General features: G+C 32.1%; 1 pseudogene; it reads left to right on the top strand.

Moving 5' to 3' along the window:
- The first annotated feature begins 2,460 nt into the window (after nucleotides 1-2,460).
- On the top strand, nucleotides 2,461-6,093 carry LOC107422374 (elongation factor 1-alpha-like; annotated as a pseudogene).
- The last annotated feature ends 1,389 nt before the right edge of the window (nucleotides 6,094-7,482 follow it).

Here is a 7,482-nt window from a genome sequence, read left to right as displayed (position 1 = left end):
TTTATATTTTCTATTTGAAAAATTATTTTAATATATTTTAATTGTGTTAAATTTAACATATTCCGTTAAATTGAGATAATGTGCATCTCATGTGATCCTGGAAAATTATTTTTTATTATTTTTTAAATTTTATTTATTTATTTTGTAAGAGTAAAAGAAAAAAACACTTTAGTATCATATTTTTTTTACTCTTAAATTTTTTAAAAATATTTGGTATTTTTTAAGAATGTCAATTTTTTTTTTTTTTAGTATTTGATATTTCTGGTATTTTAGAAGGTATTAAAGTGTTTTTTTTTTCTTTTACTCCCACAAAACAAACAAATGAAATTTTAAAAATAAAAAAAAAAATTTCAAGGGTCACGTGCACCAGTTTGATGGAATCCGTTAAATTTAATACAATTAAACCACATTGAAATAATTTTTCAAATAAAAAATATCAATGTGTTAAAATTGATTTTAAAATATTCAATGGAAATATTTGTAATTACAAAGATATTAAAGTACATTTATCCCTATTTTTTTCTAATACTTGTTTTCAAATGTAAACCTATATTTTTAGATTTTTTTTCTGGATCTTTATATTTATTTTTTTTATTTTGAATAAAATAATTCAGAACCTCATGAATTTTTATTTTTATATCATATTCAAATATCACTTATTCTAAAAATTTAAATTGATAAAAAATATATTTTTATTTTATTTATATTTTTGTCTGATAATTTTAACCTGGCAAAAAATTTGGTTTCCAGAAAGTTAAAGTTGAAATAGACTATCTGCTGTAGTTGACTGGATCAACGAGGATTTGGATGGGAATCATCCTTCCTTTGGAATCACTGCTGGCTGCAAAAATATGTTTAACAGAACGTTGATTTTTCTACAACTCATGTACATTGAAAATTTAATCAAGTAGCCGACTTTTTAGCCAATTATGACTTGATGCATCTGGATAGCATTGGGAGCTTATCCTCTGATGAGATTGTGATGTAGTTCTTTTTGGGCTTTTGCCCCCTTTTAATAAAAAAATAGTAATAATAATAAAATAAACTATGACCGAAACGATCTAGTAGCCCATGTAAAAAAAAATCCTGTTGTATGGAAAATTTTCTCCCACTTAAGAGAAGGATGCCATTAAACTTTTCTCTCTAACCCTGTTTCTCTTCTAATTACGTGGTGTCAAATTCTTACATGTTTTGGAGACTTATTAGCTGCTTCACACTGCTCTACCATGGCCCACCATCACCATTCACAGATAGTCTTTATGTACAAATTTTCAACAATGAGACAGAAAGAGAGGAGGAGAGGATATGGTCTCTGTAATGTTGAAGAGAGAATATTTTGCCCTTCTCCCAAATCACCCAAAAACAAACAAACTGTGCTGTTCTCCTCTGACCCTCTCTGGGTCCCATCCTATCGCAGCGTTATTTATAATAATGACTAATGACGTATATTTTTAAAATAAGTTTCCCCCACAAGAGATTCTAATTAAAGGCGACTATTTCCCTTATCTCCTCTCTCTCTCTCTCTCTCTCTCTCTCTCTCTCTGAGCCTCTTTCTCTTCTCTCTTTCGATATAACATGTACATAAGTAACATAACATCTCTCTCCTCTTTCCCTTTTTTCTGCCGACATTTGTCTCGTTTTTCCTCTCTCTCTCTTTCCCCTTGAGGGAAGTGGTCACCTTTAAAAATATATATTATTGTTTTTTTAAAAATAAACAAGGTTTTTCCCACAAGGGATTGTAAAGGTTACCACTTTCTTCATCTCTCTCTCTCTCTCTCACAAATCCGCTTTCTTTTCTCTCTTTCAATATTCATATACAGAACATCTCTCTCCTCTCTCCCCTACTTTCTCTTTCTCAATTCACTTGTCTCCTCTTCCTCTCTCTCCTCTCGGGGATAAATTCAAATGATCTTTGAGCAATCTAATTTTATATAATTTTTTTATAAACATCTTATCAATTTTGCATAACTTTTTTGTAAACATTTTATCACTTTTACATAATTGTCTTATAAACATCTTATCAATTTTGCATAACTTTTTCGTAAACATTTTATCACTTTTACATAATTTTCTTATAAACATCTTATCAATTTTACGTAACTTTTGTATAAACATCTTATCAATTTTACATAACTTTTCAACAAACATCTTATAATATGATAAAATATAATTAAAATAATAAAATATTAAATCATATTAATTATTTTAAAATTCAATTTTATTATACGAAAACATAATTTATGAATAACTTTACAAAAATAGATGGTTGTTCATTTTTTTTCCTTTTCATTCAATACATGAAACAGGTAGAGACCTTTAAAAATATATACTATTATTATTTTTAATAATTTAAAAAAAGTTTTTCCCAAAAGGGATTGTAAAGATGACTACTTCCCTTACGTCTCCCTCTCACACTCTCTCTCTCTCGGCCATTTTCTCTTCTCTCTTTCCCTCTTCGTATGCATAACGACTCTCGCCTCTCTCCTTTCTTTCTCTCTCTCAATGGTCAATACATTTGTCTCCTCTCTCCCTCCTTTTTCTCTCTCAATGCATTTGTCTCCCGCTTCTCTCTCTCTAACCCTCTTTCTCTTCTCTCTTTCAATATTACATAAAAATAACAGCTCTCTCCTCTCTTCTTTCTTCCTCTCTCAATACATGAGGAGACTAATATATATTATTATATCTAATAATTTAAAAAAAGTTTTTTCCACAAGGGATTGTAAAGGTGACTACTTCCTTCCTGCCTCTCTCTCTCTCTCCCTCTCTCTTTCTCTCTCTCTCTCTAACCCTCTTTGTCTTCTCTCTTTCAATATTCATATACAGAACATCTCTCTCCTCTCCATTTCTCTCAATATATACATGAGGGAAGTAGACACCTTTAAAAATATGTATTATTAATTTTAATAATTTAAAAAAAGTTCTTCCCAGAAGGTATTATTATTACTTTTAATAATTTAAAAAAAGTTCTTCCCAGAAGGGATTGTAAAGGGACAACTTCCCTTATGCCTCTCTCTCTCTCCTCTCTCTTTCTCTGAATATATAAACGAGGGAAGTAGTCACCTTTCATTATATAATGTAGCTAGCTGAGAGAAAATTGCCGCTCCCTCACTCTATTCTTCTTCAACTCAACTATCCTCTCCGTCTTTCTTTCTCAAAAACTTCCAAGATCCAACTCAAGTAAGCCAGAAAATGTTTTAATCTTATTTTTGCTTTTTGTGCCTTTTACATGTTAGATATTTTTGAATTTGATTTTTTTATTTTAAATTTTTATGTACGTTAGCAACTTTTCATTTTTTCTTACTATTGAGGCATGATTTTGATGGTTCTAATTTTGGTCATATGAATGTTTTATTTAAATAGCGACGGAGTTAGACGGTTACATGTAAGTTTTCGCTTGATTAGTATTTTTCTTTTATTTTTTTTGGCAAGTTCTGAGTGATTGGATCCTAATCATGACCGATGGATTGCCATCCATGGTCGATCAGGACAAGCCCAGGTGGGCACTCACTTTCAAACGAGTCCTTTAATCCCTTCCAAAACGCCTAACCCTAAAGTAGAATGCATCCCACGTGCACCAACCAAAATATACCGAGGGGTTTTCTCCTCCAAAAGCCTGGAAGTTCCCATTTGAACTTCATGCACGCTTCCTTAACATGAGCGAAAGGATCGAATCATCGCCGGTGTGAAGATAAAGAAGGCTTTGGAATTCGGTTGAGGAGGCTTTCGTCAAGCCTCTTGAGCCGAACCTAATGGGTGGTCCACCAGACCTTGAACCTGAATGCTCATGAACTTAATGTCCCTTAGTTTGCTAATAGGGACGAAGTCCTTTCTACTTGATTGGGTGGCATCAAAGCCGACGAAGCAGTCGAGAAGTGACGGAGTGGCTATGATGCTATCTGGAATGTCGGAGAGAATCAAATGGTCGTTGGCCAGCAAGTTTGATTTCTTATTGTTCAGAAGCAATATGGTTTTAAGTATATTAATCTTTGATTTAGATGGTTACGGTGTGTTAGCCCATTTACAATGTTTTGCTTTGGATTAGTATTTTCTTTTTACGTCTTTTGGCTTATTTATTGCTTTTTTAGTTTTGTTTGTTCGTAAAGATTTCTTTTTTTTCAATATGCATGCAGATAATGGAATCTTTAAGTTTTAGATCAAAGAAAGTTGTGAGGAAAATAAAAAGGAAAAAAAAAAGATTACAAATTTTTCTCATGTTTGGTGTTTCAAAAATAAAAAAGAGAAAAAAAAAAATCTAAGAAGAGATAGAGAGAGAGAGTTGTCAAAGAGAGAGAGTGAGGAGAGAGAGAATGTGAGACAGAGAAAGACGAGAGAGGGAAAGAGAGAGATTGTGAGAGTGGGAGAGTAGAGATAAAGAATATGGAAGAAAAACAATTTATAAGTTGTTAAAATTAAAAAATTCCTGCGGCGAACTGTACCTGTTTGCAGGACAGGGTTTCGTTGGCCATCTGGGTAAACCGCAACGTGGCTGTTGATGGTTGGGTAAATTCTTTTTTATAAAAAATGAAAATTTTGACTTTGAAGGGGCGTTGGGTCGGATTTTAAATATTCGACCCGATATCCGGCATAAACCCATATCAATTTAGGTTAAAATTTTGATTTTGTTTTTTTTTTTTCAAGGTACTTTGGCCTGTGATAAAGTAGATAATTCCAGAATATCTTATTTATGTTTACAAAAACATAAAGAATTTTGGATAATCTGTAATTTAAATAACTTGTTAAAAAAAAAAAAGGTACTTTGGGCCTCATTTGAATCAGAAGTTCATATTTGTGTTATATAATTCTTGAGCTTGTGATACCATGCATCTCATAGGGAATTTTCTTGTGTTCGACTATAGTTCAATTTCTCATTTATACATATAATGGGCAAGGAGAAGGTCAATATTAACATTGTGGTCATTGGTCATGTTGGCTCCGGCAAGTCAACCACAATTGGCCGTCTTATCTACAAGCTTGGACTTATTGACAAGCATATCATTGAGAAACTTGAGAAAGAACCTGCTGAGATGAGCCAGAATTCGTTCAATTATGCCGGGGTGGCCGAACGTGGGCGTCGTATCAGCATTGACAATGGCATGTCGGAGTTGGAAACGGACAAGTACCATTTCACTTTCATACATGCTCATGGGCATGCCGAGTTTATTAAGGCCATTATCTCAGGCGCTTCGCTGGCTGACTGTGCCCTTCTTGTCGTTGATTCCACCAGTACTGGTGGTTTTGAAGTTGACACTTTTGGGAATGGACAGACTCCCGAGCATGCATTGTTTAAACCTCTTAATGTTATCTGTTGCTGCAACAAGGTGATTATTTCCCGATTAAACCTCTTAAAATTAAGTGTCCATTTCAGAGTATCGGGACTCGTAGACATATTTTTGGACAATTGCTAAATAGTTGTTTGATATATAATACTTAAATGGTGTTATATATATTTAATGCTTTTTCCCTTGTAGATGGATGTGGCCGATTACTCAAAGGAGAGGTATGATGAAATTGTGTGAAGTCAACCTCTTCCTGCCTGAAGAATCTTGGGTACAATCCGGCCAAGATTCCTTTTGTTCCCATCTCAGGTTTAGAAGGGGACAACCTGATTGAGAGGTCGAATAACCCTCCCTGGTACGAGGGACCAACTCTCCTTGAAGCACTTCACCAGATTCAAGATCCTAAGAGACCCTCTGACAAATGTTTTGAGAAGGAGTATCCTAATGGAGGTAAGAGAATCAAGTCTGCTGCCATGAAGAGAGGTAAGAAATTTGGGACTGCTATAGTTAATGGAGGTAAGAAATTTGTGGTTGCTACGATTACTGGAGGTAAGAAATCTTGGGCTGCTCTAGCTGAAGGGGGTAAGAAATTTGGGCCTCCTTGTCTTAATGCATGTGTTGTAGGAGGGATCCAGGTTGCTGTGGCTCTGGCAACTTAACTGTGTTGAACATTAAATGTAGGCACTTAATAAGGACCGTGTTTCGAAATATGTTCCTTTGTTTTTGGATTTTGTATCTGTGAAAGAATGCTTTTTATTGATCATGTAATGAAACAATCTCTTCTTGTTGTATTTTTATTTATTTTTTCCTTTTTATGGTTGGTTGTATATTTTTATTTTCTTTTGTTGTTTTGTCCTTTTTTTTTTTTTTTTTTTGGGGTTGAGGTATATATTGATTATAATGGTTCTATTATTATGTACGACGATTAAGTAAGTGTTTTCCATATATATATATATATATATATTTTTTTTAAAAAGTATGTACAATCAAATATATAGTTTACATTAAAAAAAAAAAATTTTGTCTCACATTATCAAAATATGTATTAATAATATTATATTAATTCTCAAAATTTGGACTACAATTTACACATTTAATAAGCCTTACGAAAATTTATTATGGAATCACATTTTAACTATTTGATTTTCTTCTTCGTGTTTTTTTTTTTTTATTATTTGTTCCTCTAGTTATTTTGTTGAAGACTTGAAGTTTAATCTTCTCTCATGCTATCTTCCCCAATTAGCCCTGTATTTGGACGCCGTCGTTAGCCTTTTTGCGTCACATAGATTATATTATCAAAATCAAAAACTAAAAACGTGAAAGGTAACTTGGACATAATTGTCGGACCTAATAATATTTTCTATATATTAGTTAGTAAAATCGATCCATAACCAAATTGATACACATAGCATTGCTTTCTTCACAATTAGTACGATTATTTATTTAATTTTATCAAGGACTAATAAGAGTAATTTATATGTGGCCTTTCAGAAATTGATGGTTAGAATGTTCTGTCACCATGAGGGTGATGACAACTCATCAAGATGTTTATTCACAAAATAAATAAATAAATAAATAAATAACTCGTCTAGTCTTTTATGCACTCTGTTGGTATCACTTCTTCTTCTCGTATCATAACGTTTCAATGTTTGGCTTTTAAAATGTACTAGTTAAGTTAATTCAAATAAAAAAAAAATTATGATAAAAATAAATAAATAAATAAAAGCTTATTTTTTGCTTGTACAAAAAAGATTTTTTTTTTTTTTTGTTATTTTTTGGTTCATAGATAAAAGAATATTTTATGGAAAGAAAAATAATTTTAATAAAGGAATTGCTATTGCATTTTTTATACTTTAATTATCCAAGTGGCTGTTAAAGTTAGTAATCCGAATTTTTATTGACCTGATCCGAAAAGTTCACGGTGCAACTTGTTTGGTGAAATTTATTTTGAGAAAAAAATTTGAGCTATGTGGTGATAGCGGAGGTCAATGGCCGATCCAATTTTAAAATTTATTCCATTCGTACAATATATATAGATATATTTTCGAAGGTTTTCGGATGTATTGAGTTTTTGTCTCTATATTTGCTCACTTTTTGTACCAATCTTTATCAATAAAAAGGTTTTACCTCTTTTTATCCGTGTTTTTTTCTTGTCAAAGGTTTTTCACGTAAATTTGTATGTGTTTTGATTTTATTCTTCTATTGC

Source organism: Ziziphus jujuba, chromosome 3, assembly GCF_031755915.1.
Source record: "Ziziphus jujuba cultivar Dongzao chromosome 3, ASM3175591v1".
Taxonomy (NCBI): Eukaryota; Viridiplantae; Streptophyta; class Magnoliopsida; order Rosales; family Rhamnaceae; genus Ziziphus; species Ziziphus jujuba.
Note: the sequence above shows the minus strand (reverse complement) of the source record. Positions and strands in the feature narration are given on the sequence as shown.